Source organism: Macaca nemestrina, chromosome 5, assembly GCF_043159975.1.
Source record: "Macaca nemestrina isolate mMacNem1 chromosome 5, mMacNem.hap1, whole genome shotgun sequence".
Classification (NCBI taxonomy): domain Eukaryota; kingdom Metazoa; phylum Chordata; class Mammalia; order Primates; family Cercopithecidae; genus Macaca; species Macaca nemestrina.
The window spans coordinates 147241942-147262575 of NC_092129.1; the positions used below are offsets into that span (position 1 = coordinate 147241942).

A 20634-nucleotide genomic window follows, 5' to 3' on the forward strand; every position below is an offset into this window, starting at 1 on the left:
ATATTCTGTTCGCACACTAAACAAAAGCAACTGTTACCCTTGTGCAAGACAGGCCAGGGGCTCAAATAGTCCCTTTCCCACTCGGATGGTCTTCTAACGAATTGGGCATAAGCTGCACGGTAAGTTTCTTCCAAAACCCCACAACCTGGGGCAGCAAGCCACACAAGACTCTCACTGCTGTTCCCCAAAGTCAGAGGCTCTGCGGATCAGCCCCCAGGGGCCATCCGGCCTCCAGCCTCAGATGTTAATTTTGCCTCGTGTCTCTCACAGCAGGGGGAGAAATTAATGTCTCTCAAAGACCTAAAAGGGTGCAGCGAGACTAAGCCTTTCCAGAACTTACCAGTCAAGCTGCCCTTACTCACTCCCGAGCAGACGTGTGGTGGTATTGCGGGAAACTACTATTAAGTTCTCTGCCGAGTAATTGGAGTGGCACTTGTGCTCCAGTTCAATTGGCCATCCCTGTCACCCTGGCATTCCGCCAACACAGTAAGCAAGAAAGTCAGAACCGAGTTTAAAAAAAAAAAAAAGTGCTTCACCGGATCTTTTAACCCTCACGTTTATATAGACGCTATTAGAATTCCACAAAGAGTAACAGATAACTTTAAAGCCCAGAATCAAATAGCTGCAGGATTTTAATCTGTGCTGTTTCAGTTGTCAACTATAAACAAAAATGCAGATTACACAAATTACGTTTATTACAACCAACAACGATTTGTTAATTATACTAGAGATACTATGATAGCTGAACAATTAGGACTCACCAGTCAAATGGCCTGGGAAAACAGAATAGCATTCAACATAATACTAGCGAAAGAGGTTGGATTCTGTGTCATAATGAAAGTCCAATGTTACACTTTTATCCCTAATAACACAGCCCCCAACAAAACAACAACAAAGGCTTTGCAAGGCCTAACCTCCTCATCCAACAAGTTAGCAAATCTTCTAGACTAAACGGCCCCTTCACAAATTTAATGGGAAATTGGTTCAGCAAACGGAAGGGACTTATGTCCTCAGTCCCCACCTCTCTTACCATGGAAATAGGGTTGCTTATTCTTGTAGGATGCTGTATCATACCCTGTGCCCAAGGATTAATACAAAAGCTTGTTAAAACAGCTCTCACCAAAACCTCCCTCAATCCTCCTTTTCCTCCTTATTCAAATAAGCTTTTTCTTTTAAAAGACCACGTAAAACAACAGAGCCAAATTATATTTTAAAAGTTTGAAGAAGCACTATAAAATATTGAAGGGAGGAACTGTTAAATACAGTAAGAAGTTCTTCTTCAAAGGTTTATCTTGTTTCAGTTTCCTTGTCCTCTGTTCCCTGCTTTCAAGACCAGACTTCCTTACTCTGTGTCCCCCTGTCCTGGTAAACGACCTTCCCGCCAGTCCTTATCTACAGAGCCCACATTCCACATCTGCTACCCACTCTGTGAATTACCCCTCCTGCCGCAATGGCCCTTCTGGCGGAAACTGTCCCCCACCCCTGCCAGTGTAACCACATTCCTGCACTTTTCAAGTTAGCCAACTGGTTCAGCTTAGATTGTGCAATCCAACTCCAGCCAATGGAGACAGGACACAGTAGCGGGGACAAGCTGCATTAGGAATAAAACCCCTTCCCTCCTTTGTTCGGGGTGCTCTCGTGGCGACCAGACCTACGAGAAGCACCCTTCTGCAGAAGCAAATTTGCCTTGCTGAGAGATCCTTTGTCTCAGTGCTGGTTCCTCTTTGTGGCAGCGAGCATTTGTTTCCAACAACTGGTCTCAAACTCCTGACCTCAGGTGATCCACTCACCTCGGCCCCCCAAAGGACTGGGATTACAGGTGCAAGCCACTGTGCCCCACTTGTTTTTTTGAAACAGGGCCTTGCTCTGTCACCCAGGCTGGAGTGCAGTGGCACACGCATGGCTCACTGTAGCCTTGACCTCCCAGGCTCAAGTGATCCTCCCACCTCAGCCTCCCAAGTAGCTATGACCACAGGCACACACCACCATGCACAGCTATATTTTTTGCTGTTGTTGTTGCTGTATTTTTAGTAGAAATGGGTTTTTGCCATGTTGCTCAGGCTGGTCTCAAACTCCTGGATTCAAGTGATCCTCCTGTCTTGGCCTCCCAAAGTGCCCAGCCTAAACAGTTTTCAATGCACAGTTAACTATATTGACATTGTGCAACCAATCTCAAACTTTTTCATCTTACAAAACTCACACTGCACCCATTAAACAACTCCCCATTCCCCTTCCCCCCAGTCCCTGGCAACCACCATTCTACCGTTTCTATGCATGTGACTGCTCTAGGTTCCACAGATAAGTGGAATGCTATGGTATTTATCCTTTTGTGACTGGCATATTTCACTTAGCATAATGTCCTCAAGGTTCATCCATGTTGCAGCATCTGTCAGAATTTTTTCCAGCCTGTCCCTGGATCTAAGAAAGGAATGTTTTCATTTTTTAAGGCTGAATCATGCATTGTACATATACATATATCATGTTTTGTCTATTCATCTGTCAATGGGTGCCTGGATGTTTCCACCTTTGGCTATTGTGAATAATGCTTCTATGAACGTGTCTACACAAATATCTCCTAGAGACCTTGCTTTTAATTATTTTGGTTCTATGCCCTCAAGTAGAATTGCTGGATCAAAGGGTAACTCTATTTTGAATTTTTTGAGGAACCGTCATACAGTTTCCACAGCAGAGGCACCATTTTACACCCCCAGTAACAGTGCTCAAGGATCCCAGTTGCCCATGTCCTCACCAACACTTGTTATTTTCTGTTCTTAGAGCAGCCATTCTAGTGAGTGTGAGATGTTACCCCTTTGTGGTTCTGATTTGCATTTGCCAGAAAGTTAGCGACATGGAGCATCTTTTCATATGCTTGTTGACCATTTGTGTATCACCTTCAGAGAAATGTCTAATCAAGTCTTTCCCCCCTTTTTTTCCTTCTGTTTTTTAGAGACAGGGTCTTGCTGTGGCACCCAGGCTTGAGTACAGTGATGTGATCATAGCTCACTGTAACCTCAAACTCCTGGGCTCAAGTGATCTCCACACTTCAGCCTCCTGAGTAGCTGGGGTTACAGGCGTGCACCACCACATCCTGCTTTTTGTTTTCATCGACAGAGTCTCACTGTTGCCCAGACTGGTCTCGAATTCCTGGACTCAAGTGATGCTCCCACCTTGGCCTCCCAAAGTGCTGGGATTACAGGCATGAGCTACCACACTGGGCATTTGCCCATTTTTTATTTGTTTTGTTGTTGTTGTTGTTTCTTTCTTTTTTTTTTTTTTTTTTTGGTCATTGAGTAACAATAGCTAATATATATTACGCTCACATTATGTTCCAGAAAGTATACTCAGGGCCGAGCTGAGATGTGGCAACCCTGACAAATTCACAATTTGGTCACCTTTCAAACCTATAGTCTTTAAATATTCGCTAAACATTTATGGGGTAGGGGTGGGAAGGTGGACAGGGAGAAACTGATATCCTATTATTAAAAATCATATATAGGCCAGGCACCGTGGCTCACGCCTGTAATCCCAGCACTTTGGGAGGCTGAGGTGGAAAGACTGCTTGAGCCCAGGAGTTTGAGACCACCCTGGGCAACACAGTGAGACCTCTTCTCTACAAAAAATTTTAAAATTAGCTGAGAGTGGTGGTGCACGCCTGTAGTTCCAGCTACTTGGAAGGCTAAAGTGGGAGGGTCACTTGAGCCCAGGAGTTAGAGGGTGCAGGGGGCTATGATGGTGTCACTGCACTCCAGCCTGGTTGACAGAGCAAGACCCTGACTCAAATGAAAAGAAAAGAAAAAATCATATAGAAACACACTAATTCATTCCTCCTGGATGCAGTAGAGTCAATGTTTGAAGAAAAGCTTTTTTTTGACAAAATCTTTCCCACTTTTCTGAGATTCTTGTTCTCTCTTCTCTTCTTGTCTCTGATTTTCCAAACTAGATAACTTTCAGAAGGCTTGTTCAGGGGCTTAAATTTTTTTTTTTTTTTTAAAGACAGTCACTCTGTTGCCCAGGCTGGAGTGCAGTGGTGCAATCTCAGCTCACTGCAACCTCTACCTCCTGGGTTCAAGCAATTCTCTTGCCTCAGCCTCCCAAGTAGCTGGGAATTTCAGGCGTGCGCCACCATGCCCAGCTAATTTTTGTAGTTTTAGTAGAGACAGGTTTCACCATGTTGACCAGGCTGGTCTTGAACTCCTGACCTCAAGTGATCCATCCACCTGCCTCAGCCTCCCAAAGTGCTGGAATTACAGGCATGAGCCACCACACCCAGCCTAGAGACTTAGAATTCCAGTAATGAAATGAATCACTCCTTTCCAGTAACCAGCACTAGGCCACGTATTCATCAGCCTCACAGTTTCAGCAGAGCGCCCTGCCATTCTCACTGAGAATGCGACACATGGAAAGACAGGCAGGTGAGAGCAAGCAAAGCTTTTTACTTCCTTTGGTGGGCACAGGGCTAATTCACAAGTAAATAGTCACATAAGGAAACACCTCAGAGACCTGAGCTGCTTGGGACATATTTCTGATTCACTGAAGTAAATTTTTTCCATTTGAAATTAGGAAATATTTCCGTAAGTATAGAATATAGTGATAACCCATGTACCCACCATTAGCATACACAGATATTAACATTTTTGCCTTCTTTGAGAGGTTTTTTTTTTTTTTTTTTTTTTTTTTTTGAGACAGGGTCTCACTCTGTCACCCAGGCTGGAGTGCAGTGGCTTAATCACGGCCCACTGCAGCCTTCGCCTCCTGGGCTCAAGCGATCCTCCCACCTCAGCCTCCCTAGTAGCTGGGACTACAGGTATGCGCCACTATTCTCTGCTACTTTTTGTTTTTGTTTTTGTTTTGTAGAGATGGGGGTCTCACTATGTTGCCCAGGCTAGTCTCAAACTCCTGGCCTCAAGCAATCCTCCCGTTTTGGCCCCCCAAAGTGCTGGGATTACAGGTGTGAGACACCACGCCCAGCCCAGAGGTTTTATTTTTAAGAAACAAAATGTTACGGATACAACTAGAGTCCCACATCTTTTCCTTTACCTTCCCTTCTCAGAGGTACCTACACTCCTGGAGTTAGTGTATATCATTCTTATTAGTGATTTATACGTTAACAACCCATCTCCGTATTCACCATCTAGTCCATTGCTTTGGGTGTTTATCAGTTTTACATAAATGATAGCGATGTGCCCATTTATCATTCTTTTTAATTATTTATTTTTTATTTTTTTTCTGAGATGGAGTTTCGCTCTTGTCACCCAGGCTGGAGTGCAATGGCATGATCTTGGCTCACTGCAACCTCCACCTCCCGGGTTCAAGCGATTCTCCTGCCTCAGCCTCCCAAGCAACTGGGATTACAAGCGCCTGCCACCACATCCAGCTAATGTTTGTATTTTTGGTAGAGATGGGGTTTCACCATGTTGGCCAGGCTGGGCTCAAACTCCTGACCTCAGGTGATCCACCCGTCTCGGCCTCCTAAAGCACTGGGATTACAAGTGTGAGCTACCACGCCCAGCCCCATTTATCATTCTTTTAGCTGCTCAGTGTTTGAGACCCCCTCCTATGTAGGAGGCTGAGCCCACTTCCACCATAAAGGCTAAAAGGCCACCTGCCCACCGCCCTTGTGATAGGGGTAGGCATGTGACCTAGGCTCTGCCAGCCAGACCCACTTCCCCTAACTTGGCATTCAGCACTAGAGTTGCAGAGACTGCACGAGGCAGAGCAATTGTGGAAAGTTTCCAGGGTAGCAGAGGCAGCTTCCCTTGTACCTGCCCAGAGCTGACAGGTGATGGCTGTACCCGCCGAAGGGCTGGGGCTTGACTGCAGAAATGGTTTAGTCTTGGATCGTGGTTCCTCAGCTCTCTCAGTGATTCTGTGAACTACCCAATATCCTTCCCATGAATCCTCTTCCTGCTTAAACTCAGAAGGATTTTCTGTTGCTTACAGTTAAGGATCTGGTTGAAAAGGGTGATGCTTTTGCAACTGACTTTTAAAATTTTTTATTTTAGAGACAGGATCGGCCAGGCATGATGGCTTATGCCTGTAATCCCAATACTTTGGAAGGCTGAAGTGGAAAGATCCCTTGAGCAGGAATTCAAGACCAGCCTGGGCAACATAGTGAGACCCTCGTCTCTTAAAAAAATAATAAGGCTGGGCGCAGTGGCTTATGCCTGTAATCCCAGCACTTTGGGAGGCCGAGGCGGATGGATCACAAGGTCAGGAGACCCAGACCATCCTGACTAACACGGTGAAACCCCATCTCTACTAAAAATACAAAAAAAAAAAAAAAAAATTAGCCAGGCATGGTGGCAGGCGCCTGGAGTCTCAGCTACTCGGGAGACTGAGGCATGAGAATGGCTTGAACCCGGGAGGTGGAGCTTGCAGTGAGCAGAGATCTCGCCACTGCACTCCAGCCTGAGTGACAGAGCGAGACTCAAAAATAAATAAATAAATAAAATAAATAAAATTAGCCCATGTGGTGGCATATGCCTATAGTCCCAGCTACCGGAGAGCTGAGGTGGGAGGATCACTTGAGTCCAGGAGTTTGAGATCAGCTTGGGAAACACAGTGAAACCTCATCTCTACAAAAAATGTAAAAATTAGGTGGTTAGGGTGGCATGCCTCTGTAGTGCCAGCTACTGGGGAGGTTGAGGTGGAGGATCGCTTGAGCCCAGGAGTTTGAGGCTGCAGTGAGCCATGATTGTGTCATCGCACACCAGACTGGGTGACAGAGCAAGACCCTTTTTTTTTTTTTTTTAAGAGACAACTTATCAACTATATTCATTCCATCTTGGGGCACAGTTAGGTTGTTTCCATATTTTTACTATTGCAAAGAGTGCTATGATACATATCGTTGTACATCTGTCTCCTTGTATCCATGTATGAAAGTGTACATAGGGTCTAAGCATCTGCAACTTCACTAGGTATTGACAAACTCCCAGGTAGTTGTACCAGTTTACCTAACCATCAGTGTGAGTAGGAGTTCAGGTTTCCTACATATTTACCACCATTTGGTTTTAGCAAATCCATTAATTTTTTTCCAATTTTATGGGACATTATATCTCACTGTTGCTTTGATTTTTATGTTCTTGATTATAGGTGTGGCTTAGCAACTTGTCATATGAAAGGTTATTAGGGGCCAGGCACGGTGGCTCACACCTGTGATCTCAGCACTTTAGGAGGCAGAGGCAGGAGGATCGCTTGAGCCCAGGAGTTCAAGGCCAGTCTGGGCAACACAGCGAGACCCTGTCTCTTAATAGAAAAGAAAGGTTGTTGGGAAGCACCAGAATGGAAATCTGTGTCTCTTTCCTCTTGAGCTGGTCCATTTCCCCAGAGAGGAATTTTCCTGGAACTCAGCATCCACTCACCCATGCTCTTTCCAGGCTGTTACCTCCTTCCATCCTCAGCTGAGTCTGGGATTGCCAAGGTCACCAAGTCAAGCATGTAGATGGCACAGCCTTGCCAGAGAAGAGGCCAGAGTTCTGCTTGGAGCAGGGAGGGGCAGCTGCCTGGCTGCATGCGATGGGAGTGGTCTCTGGAAGACTTTCAGCTTCTCCTCTCTTTCTGCCCCGTGCTGAACCCCTGCCTTCAGAAGCACCTGCTGCCTCGCGCAGGCTCTGCATTACAAACCCACTTCTTTTTGGCTGGTCAGGTCGTCTGCATACTCGGTGCCACCTTCTCCCTGCTGCTGACTCTGTCACCCTCCAGCCATCCGCTTTCCAGCTTCTAAAATTCTGCCAGCACCGTGTGCTGCTCTCTCCTGTCCTGTTCATTCCCTTTGTCCTTTCGGCTTTATAATTCTTAAATTCCTTTACTGTCTTTTCAGAGGAAAGGGGCTTCCATAGGGAGGAGTGTACGTTAGGCCCACCTTTTTTATTTTTTATTTATTTTTATTTATTTTCAGATGGAGTCTCGCTCTGTTGCCCAGGCTGGAGTGCAATGGCGTGATCTCAGCTCACTGCAAACTCTGCCTCCTGGGTTCAAACGATTCTCCTGCCTCAGCCTCCCAAGTAGTTGGGACTACAGGTGTGTGCCACCACACCTGGCTAATTTTTGTATTTGTAGTAGAGACAGGGTTTCACCATGTTGGCCAGGCTGATCTCGAACTCCTGACCTCAGGTGATTCGCCCGCCTCGGCCTCCTAAAGTGCTGGGATTATAGGTGGGAGCCACCGCACCCCGCCCGGCCCTCTATATTTAAATGGACACTGTGTAGGTATTTAATCTAGAATGTACTTTGTATGGTGGACGGTAAGGATCTAATATTAGCTTTTTCAGCACCATGTGCCGCTTAGTCCATTCTTTCCTTCGTGGTTATGCCACCTCTCTCACAGCCAAAGGCCTGCACGTGTTGGATTTCTTTCTAGGCTGCCAACTCTGTTCTATTAAGATGGATAGAGAGAGAGACAGAGAGAAAAAGAGCTATCCATGTGCCAAGACTATAGTTTTAATCATAATAGCTGGTGGTGAAAGCTTATTCTTGTTCCTCTTCAAAATTGTTTTTGTTGGGTCAGGCGCAGTGGCTCATGCCTGTAATCCCAGCACTTTGGGAGGCCAAGGTGGGTAGATCACCTGAGGTCAGGAGTTCAAGACCAGCCTGGCCAACATGGTGAAACCCCATCTCTACTAAAAATACAAAAATAGCCCGGTGTGGTGGCCTGTGCTTGTAATCCCAGCTACTTGGGAGGCTGAGGTATGAGAATCGCTTGAACTTGGGAGGCAGAGGTTGCAGTGAGCCCAGATCCCACCACTGCACTCCAGCCTGAGTGACAGAGCAAGACCCTGTCTCAAAAAAATAAATAAAAATAAATAAATAAATTGTTTTTGTTGGACTTCTGGTTTGTGTATGGTAGAATAAAATTAGCATTTTCCTCCCTACTCTCAAAAATCACTAGAAGCAACATGGAGAATGAGATACAGAAACATAAAGTCCATTTCCAGTGAACCTAGGAGCTACCCAAGATCCTGAGTACTAAAATAGGCCAGAGTGCTGAAAGCAGCAGGGATCCAGCAGAGGGACAGAAGGAAGATCACAGAGGGTGCCTGTGGCTGCAGATAGAGAAGCAGCAACTGCAGAAGCAAATACTTGCATAGCATTTGCAACGACACTGAGGCTCAGAAAGATGATGTGACTGCGCACGGTCACACAGTAAGCAGGTGACACACACAGAATTCAAACCCAGGCCATCTGGCCCCAGAGTCTGTGCCTATGACCTCTCTGCCTGGTTTCCCATCCCCCTACATACACCCAAATGTGAGAAGCAGCAAAGTGCATGCCTTGAGGGCGAGGGGCACACCCTAGTGTATTAAAATAAAATCTTGGCTGGGCGCATTGTGGATCACCTGAGGTTGGGAGTTCGAGACCAGCCTGACCAACATGGAGAAACCCCGTCTCTACTAAAAATACAAAATTAGCTGGGCGTGGTGGAGCATGCCTGTAGTCTCAGCTACTCGGGAGGCTGAGGCAGGAGAATCACTTGAACCCAGGAGGCAGAGGTTGCAGTGAGCTGAGATCACGTCATTACACTTCAGCTTGGGCAACAAGAGCGAAACTCCATCTCAAATAAATAAATAAATAAATAAATAAATAAATAAATAAATAAAATCTTATTTGCAGCAACTACAGCAGATCAACAGCAGCTGCAAGAACACCCAAGAAACAAAGGAAAAGCGGCCAATTGAGGAATCATGCAGGCAAGCCATATGTGATGGAATAAAGATGGCTGCAATTTCTTTGCCACTTCTCCCATGAAGAAGTGGAGTCTGTTTCCCCTCCCCTTGAATTTGGACAGGCTGTGTCGTGCTTTGATCAATAGAAGGCATCAGAAGTGATGCTGTGTGACTTTTAAGGCTGGTCTCCAGGACATCGGCAGCTTCCACTCTCAATACTTGAAACACTCCTTCTTGGAATGCAGTTGCCATGCTGTAAGGAAGCCCAAGATGGCACAAGGAAAAGCCCAGAGCTGAAGCCCCAGCTAAGAGTCAGCACCAACTACCAACCGTGAGTGGAACATCTTGGAAGTTACAGCCCCATTTGAGCTTCTGTGTGGCTGCAATTCCAGCCACCACCATGTGGAAGCAGAGTTGAGTCATACCCACAGAGCCTGCCTAAAATACAGAATTTTTATTTAAATGGTTGCTGCTGTCTTAAGCCACTATGTTTTGGGGTGATTTGTCATACAGCAATAGATAACTGAAACACCATATTTGCAGAAATCAGACTGTATAATGGGAGAAGAGTAGCTTTGCATTGTCAATTTTGTTAATCTTTTTAAAACCCAATTCTTGGTCTCATTGATTTACTCTGTTGTTTTTCTATTCTCTATTTTACTTATCTCTACTCTAGTTTTTATGGTCTTATTCCCTCTTCTTGCTTCTGGTTTAGTTTGATCTTCTTTTTCTAGTTTCTTAAGATGGAAGCTAAAGTTACTGATTTGAAATATTTCTTTTCTTTTCTTTCAGAGACAGGGTCTCACTATGTTGCCCAGGCTGGAGTACAGTGGTTATTCACAGGCATGATCATCGCACATACAGCCTGAGACTCCTGGGCTCAAGTGATCCTTCTGCCTCAGCCTCCGGAGCAGCTGGGTCTACAGGTACACACTACTACTCCTGCTCAGATCTTTATTTAAAAAAATTTTTTTTAGAGATAGGGTGTCACTCCATCACCTGGACTGAGGTAAAATGCCATGATCATAGCACCCTGCAGCCTCAAACTCCCAGGATCAAGTGATCCTCCTGCCTCAGACTCCTGGGAACTGGGATTAGAGGTGTGCACCACCATGCCTGGTTTTTTTTTTTTTTTTTTTTTTTGTAGAGATGATATATGTTTTTCTGGGAATGTCTTCATTTCCATCTTTCCTCTGCCCTCTGATAGATCCTGATGGGGAATTACCTGTGAATCTTACTGAGGATGGTTGTCTGCAATGAGTATCTTCTCTCCTGCCACTTCTTGCTACTTTCAAAATTCTTTTTTTTTTTTTTTTTTTTTTTTTGAGACTGAGTGTGGCTCTGTCGCCCAGGCTGGAGTGCAGTGGCCGGATCTCAGCTCGCTGCAAGCTCCGCCTCCCGGGTTTACGCCATTCTCCTGCCTCAGCCTCCAGAGTAGCTGGGACCACAGGCGCCCGCCACCTCACCCGGCTAGTTTTTTGTATTTTTTAGTAGAGACGGGGTTTCACCGTGTTAGCCAGGATGGTCTCGATCTCCTGACCTTGTGATCCGCCCGTCTCGGCCTCCCAAAGTGCTGGGATTACAGGCTTGAGCCACCGCGCCCGGCCAAAATTCTCTTTTTTAAGACAGTCTCTCTCTGTCGTCCAGGCTGAAGTGCAGTGGCATGATCTCAGCTCACTGCAACCTCCGCCTCACAGGTTCAAGCAATCCTCTTGCCTCAGCCTCCCGAGTAGCTGGGACTACAGGTACCCACCATCATACCTGGATTTTTTTTTTTTTTTTTTTTTTTGAGATGGAGTCTCACTCTGATACCCAGGCTGGAGTGCAGTGGCATGACCTCGGCTCACTACAACCTCCACCTCCTGGGTTCAAGCAATTCCCTGCCTCAGCCTCCCAGGTAGCTGGGATTACAGGTGCCCACCACCACGCCCGGCTAATTTTTGTATTTTTAGTAGAGACAGGGTTTCACCATCTTGGCCAGGCTGGTCTTGAACTCCTGACCTTGTGATCCTCCCACCTCAGCCTCCCAAAGTGCTGGGATTACAGGCATGAGCCACCACACCCAGCCAATTTTTATATTTTTAATAGAGACCGGATCTCACTATATTTCCCAGGCTGGTCTTGACTCCTGACCTCAGGTGATCCACTGGCCTTGGGCTCCCAAAGTGCTGGGATTACAGGCATCAGCCACAGCAACCAGCCATCAAAATTCTCTTTGGCTTTGACTTTCAGTCGTTTGATTAAAATGTGTCTAGGTGTGAATGTCTTTGAGTTTATTCTGCTTGAATGAAACTATTAATGTTTTTGATAAAATATGAGACACTTTTGGCCACTTTTTTCTTCAAATTTTTTCCTAACCTTTCTCTGTCCCTCTCCTTTGGGGACTCCCATTTTGTGTATGTTGGTATGTCTGACAATGTCCTACAGATCTTAGTCTGTTCCTTTTTCTTCATTCTCTCCTTTCCCCCTTCCTCAAACTAAATCATCTCAGTTAACCTATCTTCAAGGTCACTCATTCTTTTGCCTGCTCAAATCTGTTGTTGAGCCCCTCTAGTGAATTTTTCATTTCAGTTATTGTACTTTTCAACTCCAGAATTTCTACTTGGTTCTTTATTATAATTCCTATCTTTGTTGATGTTTGGTAAGTTATTCTTATATTTTCATTTAATTCTTTAGACAGTTTTCTTTAGTTTTTTAAACTTTTTTTGAAATGGAGGTCTCACTATTTTGCCCAGGTTGGTCTCAAACTCCTGCAATCCTCCCACTTCAGCCTCCTGAGTAGCCAGGACTACAGGTGCCCACCACAGTGCCTGGCTAAACATATTTGAAATAGCTGGTTAAGTATTTTTTTCAAGTGGGTTCGTTGTTTGGATTTCCTCAGGAACAGTTTTTATTGGTTGTTTTTTTTTTTCCTGTGTGTGGGCCATACTTCCTTACTCCTTTTCATGTCTCTTTTTTTTTTTTGGAAAAATGGACATTTTAAATAACAAGATGTGGCAGCTCTAGAAATAGATTCTTCTCCCTCCCCAGGATTTGTTGTAATTGCTGTTGTTTGCTTAGTGACTTTTCTGACTTAATTCCTTAATTCTGTAAAGTCTATATTCTGTGTTGTGTATGGCTACTGAAGTCTTTTCTTGGTTAGCTTAGTGGTCAGCTAATGATTACACAGATTTCCGTCACCACCTGGAACCAGCAAGCCTCACAGCCTTTGCCCAGGGGCTCTGTGTGCATGTTGGTCATGCCTTCCACAGTCAGCCTGGCAGTTGACAACTCTGCCCTAGCATTGACTTACTCCTTGGAAAAGGCCCTGGCTCTTATTCCACTTGAAAATCTCACCCTCTCGGCCGGGCACGGTGGCTCACACCTGTAATCCCAGCACTTTGGGAGGCCGAGATGGGCAGATCACGAGGTCAGGAGATCGAGACCATCCTGGCTAACCCAGTGAAACCTCATCTCTACTAAAAAAATACAAAAAACTAGCCAGGCGAGGTGGTGGGCGCCTGTAGTCCCAGCTACTCGGGAGGCTGAGGCAGGAGAATGGCGTGAACCCAGGAGGCGGAGCTTGCAGTGAGCTGAGATCTGGCCACTGCAGTCCAGGCTGGGCGACAGAGCGAGACTCCGTCTCAAAAAAAAAAAAAAGAAAAGAAAAGAAAAGAAAAGAAAGAAAATCTCACCTTCTCAAATAAATTACAGATGATTCAGTAGGGGATCTACGCGAAGACACTAGAAGAAAAAAGGAGGAAAAGGGCCAGGTTTGGTGGCTTATGCCTATAATCCCAGAACTTTGGGGGGCTAAGAGGGAAGGATCACTTGAACCCAGAAATTTGAGGTCAGTCTGGCCAACATAAGGAAACATTGTATCTACAAAAATTAAAAAAAAAAATTAAAAAAGAAAAAGAAAAAAGGAAGGAACAAGATAAATACACAAAAACTGAAGAATACTTATTAGAAAATTTTTGTCACTGAGCAGGTGAAAAATTCAAATAAGTATTTCATTTAAATTTTTTTAAAAAATAAACTCTTCCATAAAGCCAAAGCACAACTAAGAAACTAAGGTTGCCTGGCACAGTGGCTCACGACTGTAATTCCAGCACTTTGGGAGGCTGAGGCAGGTAGATTGAGGTCAGGAGATCGAGACCAGCCTGACCAACATGGTGAAACCCTGTCTCTACTAAAAATACAAAAATTAGCCAGGCGTGGTGGCAAGTGCCTGTAATCCCAGCTACTTGGGAGGCTGAGGCAGAAGAATCACTTGAACCCAGGAGGCGGAGGTTGTAGTGAGCCTAGATCGTGCCACTGCACTCCAGTCTGGGTGACAGAGCAAGACTCCGTCTCAAAAAAAAAAAAAAAAAAAGAAACTAAGGCCAGGCATGGTGGCTCATGCCTGTAATTCCAGCACTTTGGGAGTCTGAGCGGGGAGGATCACCTGAGGCCAGGAGTTCAAGACTACCCTGGGCAACACAGTGAGACCTTGTCTCTACAAAACATTAAAAATAGGCCAGGCCTAGTAGTTTCTCACCTGTAATCCTAGCACTTTGGGAGGCTAAGATGGAAGGATTGCTTGAGGCCAGAAGTTCTACACCAGACTGGGCAAGATGGCGAGATCCCATCTCTACAAAAATTTTAAAAATTAGCTGGGCATGACATGCACCTGTGGTCCCAGCTACTCAGGAGGCTGAGTGAGGAAGATTGATTACGACCAGGAATTTGAGGCAGCAGTGAGCTATGATCATGCCACTGCATTTCAGCCGGAGTGACAAAGAGGGACCCCATCTCCTAAAAAAAAATTTTATATATATATATGTGTGTGTGTGTGTGTGTGTGTGTATATATATATATATATATATATATATATTTTTTTTTTTTTTTTTTTTTTTTTTAATGGCCAGGTCGGTGGCTTATGCCTGTAATGCCAGCACTTTGGGAGGCTGAGGCAGGTGGATCATGAGGTCAGGAGTTCAAGTCCAGCCTGGCCAACATGGTGAAACCTCATCTGTACTAAAAAAAAAAAAAAAAAAAAAAAAAAAAAGGCCGGATGCAGTGGCTCAAGCCTGTAATCCCAGCATTTAGGGAGGCTGAGGCAGGCGGATCACGAGGTCAGGAGATCGAGACCATCCTGGCTAACACGGTGAAACCCCGTCTCTACTAAAAATACAAAAAACTAGGCCGGGCGCGGTGGCTCAAGCCTGTAATCCCAGCACTTTGGGAGGCCGAGACGGGTGGATCACAAGGTCAGGAGATCGAGACCATCCTGGCTAACCCGGTGAAACCCCGTCTCTACTAAAAAATACAAAAAACTAGCCGGGCGAGGTGGCGGGCGCCTGTAGTCCCAGCTACTCGGGAGGCTGAGGCAGGAGAATGGCGTGAACCCGGGAGGCGGAGCTTGCAGTGAGCTGAGATCTGGCCACTGCACTCCAGCCTGGGTGACAGAGCGAGACCCCGTCTCAAAAAAAAAAAAAAAAAAAAAAAAAAAAAAAAAAAAAAAAAAAAAACTAGCCAGGTGTGGTGGCGGGCACCTGTAGTTCCAGCTACTTGGGAGGCTGAGGCAGGAGAATGGCGAGAACCTGGGAGTCGGAGCTTGCAGTGAGCCAAGATCGCTCCACTGCACTCCAGCCTGGGCAACAGAGTGAGACTCTGTCTCAAAAAAAAAATACAAAAATTAGCCGGGCCTGGTAGTGGGCAGCTGTAATCCCAGCTACTTGAAAGGCTGAGGCAGGAGAATCACCTGAACCCAGGAGGCAGAGATTGCAGTGAGCCGAGAAAGCACCACTGCACTCCAGTCTGGCCAAAAGAGTAAGACTCCATCTTGGAAAAAAAAAAAAAAAAAAAAAAAAAAAAAAAGCCAAGCATGGTGGTGCATGCCTGTAGTCCCGGCTACTTGGAGTCTGAGACGGGAGGATCTCTCGAGCACAGGAGCGCAAGGCTGTAGTGAGCTAGGATTGAGCCACTGCATTCCAGCCTGGGTGACAGAGTGAGGCTCTGTCTCAAAAGAGAGAGAGCTGGCAAAACCCAGGAAATACATGGAAGAGAAAAATTAAAGTAGCACAGAGGAGAAGAGAAAATAGAAAGTGTCACAGGAAAAGCAGATGCCACCGGAAACACAGAGAGGACTGTAACAAGGCGAGTGAGCAAATGGAAAGGAGACAGTTAAATGGGAAGTTTACCCTATAAGCTCTTCTTCCGAGATAGCTGAAAGGAAATGACGTATGGCTAATGGGCAAGAGAGCGAATAGATATACAGTTGTAGTTCCTAAGGAAACAAAAGAACGAACTTGAAGACAGAATCCTGAAACTGTTCCCAGCACTAAGAAAACAGGATTATGCATCTTCCAAGGCCATGTCCCAGGAAAAGTGGATATAAATAGTCAACACTTCCAAATGAACTGACTCTCAAAGATAAGGATACTGATTGGCTAACAGACCAAATCACCTGGAAGAAGAAAAGAATGTGCGGTGCTCACTCATCTCTGCAACTGCGACCCAACGTTATAGGAAAGCGCAGCAAACAACGCCTAGAAATCCTGAAAGATGCAAATGTAACCCAAGACGTTTATACCCAGCCCAAACATTTCTGAACAGGCGAAACTCAAGGAATGTTGCTCTTGTGAGCTCCTCCTGAGGAAAATACTCAAAAGGTGGAGCTCAGCCATCCAGGACCGGAAGCCCAAGCCAAAGATCTGGCACAGCAGAGCTCCCGCGATGGCTGAGCAAGTCCCACGCCCGGGCTCAATGCAGAACTCGCACTTTTCACGCCCTGGGGGACCATTCCAACGCCCGCTTCTCTATACAAGACATGATTTTCAGTTAATAATCATGTTCTCAGTAATCATTATTTTCTTCTTCATTGTTTAATTTTAAAATAAAAGATTAACTTCAAATTTTAAAAATACTGTTCAGTCAAATGAAATATTTCATGTACCAATTAAAATTTATACTGATTAAAAAAACTACACCTTAGGCTGACATTCTATTTTGTTTTAAATTCAAAAAACCGACAAATTTATGGATTTGGGATGGGATTACAGGCATGGCAGCAGGCACCTGTAATCCCATCTATTCAAGAGGGGTGGGCAGACCAGGTGCGGTGGGTCACGCCTGTAATCCCAACACTTTGGGAGACTGAGGCGGGTGGATCTCCTGAGGCCAGGAGTTCGAGACCAGCCTGGCTAACATGGCAAAACCCCGTCTCTACTAAAAATGCAAAAATTAGCTGGGCATGGTGGTGGACATCTGTAATCCCAGCTACTCAGGAGGTTGAGGCACAAGAACCACTTGAACCCGGAAGGTGGAAGTTGCAGTGAACTGAGATTGTGCCACTTCACTCCAGCCTAGACAACAGAGCAAGGAGGACTCTGTCTAAAAAAGAAGAAAAGAAAAATGAAAAAAAGAAGCTAGGGCAGGAGGATGGCTTGAGCCCAGGAGTTCCAGTCCAGTCTGGGCAACATTGCAAGACCCCATCTCAACCAGGAAAAAAAAAAAAAATTAAAAACAAATTAAAACTCCAAGCAATCATATAATTGAATTGAAATGATTCAAGTTGTTTAATCATTTTTACAAGCACAGCGTACAATCACTACTATACACTCTGTGTACCATCATTTATTTCATATTCACTAAATGCAAGAGGATGCCGTACGGTGGGGCTAACGACACAAGCCACACTGGAGAGAGCAGAAAGCATTTCAAATCTTTAGGGACCTACTCTCCAAGTAAGTAGCTGTGTTTGGTGGGGGGCGGGGAGTAATTTTCCGAATTAGCTTCCATGTAGAATATAAAGGATAAGTAATTAAAATGTGCCAATTTGAAGGATATAGAGGGTATTTTTAAATAGTTTCATTTGTTTTAAGTTCTTGGGTACATGTGCAGGATGCACAGTTTTGTTACATAGATAAACGTGTGCCATGATGGTTTGCTGCACCTATCAACGTATCACCTAGGTATTAAGCCCAGCATGAATTAGCTATTTATCCTGATGCTCTCCCTCCCTGCAGATAGAGGGGATTTTTTTTTTTTTTTTAATTGAAACTCAAGGCTGGGCGCAGTGGCTCACACCTATAAACCCAGCACTTTGGGAGGCTGAAGCAGGCAGATCACATGAAGTCAGGAGTTCGAGACCAGCCTAGTCAAAATGGTGAAACCCTGCCTCTATTAAAACTACAAAAATTAGCTGGGCATGGTGGCGCATGACTCTAATCTCAGCTACTCAGGAGGCTGAGGCAGGAGAATCGCTTGAACCCAGGAGGTGGAGGTTGCAGTGAGCTGAGGTTGCTTCATTGCACTCCAGCCCGGCAACAGAGTGAGACTCTGTCTCAAAAAAAAAAAAAAAAAGAAACAAACTCAACAATGACCAAAGCAATTATATAAAACTTAGATCCTAACAAAAGATTTTGAGAGAGGAACATTTTATCACCAACATTGTTTAGGTTTGCCAGCACAGGGTTTTACGATAAAGAGACGGGCTAATCAGTTGCATTATTGGTTTTAGGTTCTCTGCAGACCATGGACCCCTACCTATTGCCAGCACCTGGGGCTGACCCACCTGCTGCCCTGCCCTTAGTGCCTCCCACCCCCACCTTCACCCCCATATGCCATATGTGATCTTAAGGTTCAGATCACTTTTTTAGGTGATGAGATCTCTTGGCTGAGTTGAGATGGTAGAAAATCAACTCCAGCATAAGGAACAGGCAGGGGTGCCCTCAGGCAAGGGAGGGAGATGAAGTGGAATGGGGCAGGGGTGAGAGGGGAGAGGAGTGGAGGTAAGGGCCAAGCGGAGTCTGGAGCCTGGTGAAGGGGAAGAGGACTGGGAGGGTGATGAGGAAGATACCCTTGGTTCCCTTGGGCTGGAGATTGGGCTTTGGTGGCTGAGTCACAGGGCTGGGGCCTGCAGGGGCTCCGCCACCCTGCCCTGCCCTGCGGGTGGAGGAAGAGGGAGGGAATAGTTCAGGCAGGAGGTAACCCAGTAAAGACTTGCCTGATGGCTAGAACCAGATAATAACAGCACCCGATCTTGGAGATGCAAGAAGATCCTCTCCTCCCACTCCCCCTTCCCGGTCCCTGTCTCCTCTCCTCTTCTTTCGTCACAACCTCCTCCTCCCCAGCTCTTAAATATGGTCCTGGGCCCTTGCCCCAGGCGGCCGCAGGCCACTTCTGGAATCTCCCCAGTCCTCCTCCACCCTCCTGCCCTTGTTCCCTGACCCTTGAACTCACCTCTCCAGATGGCGTCCTCGAGGTGGAGAGGTGAGGAGGGAGCGCTTCTGCTCGGAGGCAATGCCATCCAGGTGCAGACAGACATGGACACACCTGCAGGGGAGAAAGGGTAATCACTGGCCGGCCCTGAGACCCACGCAGGAGCAAGCAACAACATCCGGAGGACACTGGAACTGAACCATCAATAAGAGCGCAAGGGTCAGCGCCCGGAAGAGAAATGACAGGACGCCACCAGAGAAGGCGGAACAAGACCTCAGATGGACAGCCCTGAGGAAATTCCACCTGTCAGGAGAGGCGTGTGGTTTGCAGACGAGCTGAAAGGCATCAGTGTTTGAGAACAGGGCTGGGAAACAACACAGAAGAGCTGCCCGCCTGCCAGCCAATCAGAGTGCGGTGGTTTTGGATTTGGAATCCCTGGTTTTCGTGGAGCACCTTGGGAGCCTCTAATGAGAATTGGCACATTTGGCCATTTTCTTCTGGGGACCTTTCTTTCCCATAAAGAGTAAAAGATCTGAAGTGATTCAACATCAGGCTCTGCAGAAATGTTTTAAAAAGTTAAGTAAAAGATGTCATTTTATTCACAGAAGAGTAAAAATTACGATATATTTTGAAGAAATCAAGCTACAGAGGGAGAATTTATTGAAGAGGTCGTTTTACCTACAATCAGAAGGATATGAAGCAAACATGAGAGAAAATCTGCCCCTGATTTGGGGGAATCGAGGAAGAAAAGAATGTAAAGAAGACATGGGTCACTGGCTCAGGCCTGTAATCCCAGCACTTTGGGAGGCCAAGACGAGTGGATCACCTGAGGTCAGGAGTTCGAGACCAGCCTGGCCAACATGGCAAAATCCTGTCTCTACTAAAAATACAAAAATTAGCTGGGCCTTCTGGCACACACCTGTATGAGGCACGAGAATCTCTTGAACCCGGGAGATGGAAGCTGCAGTGAGCCAAGATTGTGCCACTGTACTCTAGCCTGGGTGACAGAGTGAAACACTGTCTCCAAAAAAAAAAAAAAAAAAAACATGGAAAGCCAGTACTTCATGAAAAGATTATAATAAGGAATTTAGTAAAGCTTTAGGAAGGAAAAGAGAAACCCTTAATGAACCCCAAAACCAAGCAGAGAGAAGATTAAGTCTGAACACCATAAAATTGAAGAGAACAAAACATACCGGACTTAAGAGCACGGAACAGTTACTACAGGAAGTGAAAGATGAGTGAGCGACATTCTAAGCCTTTGTACTTCTCCAGAAGCCTTTATGCAGGAGTTCTCGCTGCCTGTGCATTGAAGTCACCTGGCGCGGCTTGAGAAAACACTGATGCTGGGCCCCGCCCCCACAGTTCCTTGGCTAAGTGGTCTGAGGTGCACTTGATCACTGGGATTTTAAAAGCTCTCCAGGTGATTCTAACAGGCAGCCAGGATGAAGCTGGAAGAAAGAAAGTGGAGAGGGAGGAAAAAAAGAATCACTCAAGAACAAAATACTGGCTAAGAAATGTTGTACTTAAACTGGCCAGGTGCAGTGGCTGACACCTGTAATCCCAGCGCTTTGGGAAGCCGAGACGGGAGGATTGCTTGAGGCCAGGTGTTCAAGACCAGCCTGGTCAATATAACAAGATCCCATCTCTATACAAAAATTAAAAATGGCCCAGCGCAGTGGCTCATGCCTGTAATCCCAGCACTTTGGGAGGCCAAGGCGGGTGGATCACTTGAGCTCAGGGGTTTAAGACCAGCCTGGCCAACATGGTGAAACCCCATCTCTACTAA

At 45.9% G+C, this 20634-nt stretch overlaps 1 long non-coding RNA gene across 1 annotated transcript in view; it reads right to left on the reverse strand.

Annotated features, from left to right (window-relative positions):
• LOC105474505 (uncharacterized) overlaps nucleotides 1-20130 on the reverse strand; it is a 112198-nt gene extending 92068 nt beyond the window's left edge. Inside the window, exons 1-2 of the long non-coding RNA XR_982803.3 lie at nucleotides 20042-20130; nucleotides 18870-18962 (exon numbers count right to left, since the gene is read on the reverse strand). This is a non-coding gene — a long non-coding RNA (uncharacterized lncRNA). The remainder of the gene's footprint in view (nucleotides 1-18869; nucleotides 18963-20041) is intronic.
• Between the last annotated feature and the right edge of the window lie 504 nt (nucleotides 20131-20634).